General features: G+C 43.7%; 1 non-coding gene across 1 annotated transcript; it reads left to right on the plus strand.

Moving 5' to 3' along the window:
* The first annotated feature begins 781 nt into the window (after window positions 1-781).
* On the plus strand, window positions 782-888 carry LOC141650130 (small nucleolar RNA R71). Its single transcript, XR_012546187.1, has one exon. It is a non-coding gene; the product is annotated as a small nucleolar RNA R71 (small nucleolar RNA).
* The last annotated feature ends 1,347 nt before the right edge of the window (window positions 889-2,235 follow it).

A 2,235-nucleotide genomic window follows, 5' to 3' on the forward strand; every position in this document is an offset into this window, starting at 1 on the left:
CGTCTCGTGTGGATTCTTCTCATTTTGAGTCGGTAATTGACCCTGCTTTCTTGTGGACTGATTAGTGGCTAATTGGGCAACTTGAGTTTCAAGTGCCTTTATGGACGCATCTTTCTGTTGATCACTCAATTGCCACTGCTTCGTGAAGGCTTGCAACATAGACTTAAGCTCACCAATTTCACTCACCCCACCGGAAGATGATGCACCATGGTTAGGAGGAGTAAAAGAAGGGGGCTTTTGAAAGCCTTGTTGATTCTTGTGTGGAGGGACATAAGGGCTGCTCTTTGGTGCGGAGGAGGTGTAGGATTGAGCACATTCGACTAGTCCACCTCGGGTTGGGATGGATCGCCCCTTGATTATTGTAATAGGAACCTCCTCCTTGCCTATATTCTTTGAAAGGCAAGGACTTGTTCCTTCTCTACAAGACAGCAAACAGCAGTGTGACCATCATTACTCCCACATCTCTCACAAGAAACAGTCTCTCCTCTATTAAGAACATGGACCGTCTGAGGCTCCCCAGCAGCTTGTAATTCCAACTTGTCGAACCTAGCATTCATGGTCTCCAGCTGAGCCAAAACCCTTATCAACTGCATGAACTGTCCTAATCCCATCCCTCGGGTTACCATATTCAAGATTGTGATTCGCCATCTCTTCAATAAGGTACCATCCCTTATCATCATCTGTATTCTCCTGAAATCTTCCACTAGATGCCGCATCAAGTATGGCTCTCTGGTCGTCATACAGCCCATTGTAGAACTGATTAGCTAGAAACGATGGGTCAAAACCATGGTGAGGAATAGACCTCACCAACTTCTTGAATCGCGACCATGCCTCATAGAAACTTTCATCGGGAGCCTGTCTGAAACTAGTAATCTTGGCCCTCAGCAAATTGGTGCGTTGTGGAGGGAAATATCTCTTGTAAAATGCAATAGCAAGAGACTCCCAATATGTAACCCCGGCAGCTGTGCGGTCCAAGTCAGTCGGCCACTCCCTGGCTGAGTCAGCTAAAGAGAAAGGAAATAGAACCTCCTTAATCTTATCTTGAGTTACCCCCTTAGTGGCGGGGATAGTAGAACAGTAATCGGTAAAGGTCTTCATATGCTTCCTCGGATCTTCATCAGCCACACCTCTATAAATGTTTCTCTCCACCAGATTGATATAAGAAGGACGGATATCAAAGGTGTTCCCATCCTCAGTCTGGAGATTGAAACCTTTGGCAATAGAAGAGGCTTTAGGCACTGAATGACTAGAAAGTTTAGGCATCTTTACTGTAGAAATCGGACTATCTTCCTCGAAAAGAGAATGATGTAACTCCGGCTCGAAAGTATTCAAGTCTTCCTTTCGTGATTTCCTTATCAGACGGAGTCTATGCCTGAATAATCTCTCTGGCTCTGAATCAGCTGAAACTAATTCACACCTGTCTGACCTGGGCATAAACAACACTGAAAGAAAATAATAAGAACGGCCTCAAGGAATAGGAATTCCCTGAGACGGATAAAATAAACGGAACGAAAACAAATAGGGCAATTGCCTCCCCGGCAACGACGCCAAAATTTGACAAGGCAGTCGTATACCTATCAAAAATAACTAACTATATAGCTAGGGAAGTCAGGTCGATCTCCACAGGGAGGCAAGATATTTGTAGAAGTCCGTCTATTTGGTCACAAATGGGGGGGGGGGGTTGTTTGAATTGTTATCTAAACTACGAGTTTTAAAGGAAAGATGAATAAAGGACGAGAGCAATAAAGGCAGGAAATGAGTTTAAACCACTCGATCGAGCAAACACCTCAGCAAATCTACTCGATCGAGTAGAAAGTTACTCGATCGAGTAACTGGCCTTTCTGCAAGATAAGGATCGAGTGGAAAACCACTCGATCGACCACCAGAGGACGTAAAAACCATTCGATCGAGTGGTAAAACAGCTCGATCGAGTTTTTTTAACTTCAAATCAGCTCAAGTCCGTCACCGAATGCCTCGTAATCCGTGCCATGACGCTTCCAAATGCAGTATCTCACTCTGGAACAATCCCGTCTCCTCTAAATGCATGCAAAAAGGACGAAAAAGGGTACGATTCCACTACTTTCGCGTTCATTTCTACAAAATGGACAAAACGAACCAAAGTAGCCAATTCGGGGCAAAATACCATAGAAATAGTATAAAAATGCATCGAAATACGTGCTAAAATATATACTAAAAAGACTATATAAAAAGCACGTATCATATATCATAGATTAA

This window comes from Silene latifolia, chromosome 3 (genome assembly GCF_048544455.1).
Source record: "Silene latifolia isolate original U9 population chromosome 3, ASM4854445v1, whole genome shotgun sequence".
Classification (NCBI taxonomy): domain Eukaryota; kingdom Viridiplantae; phylum Streptophyta; class Magnoliopsida; order Caryophyllales; family Caryophyllaceae; genus Silene; species Silene latifolia.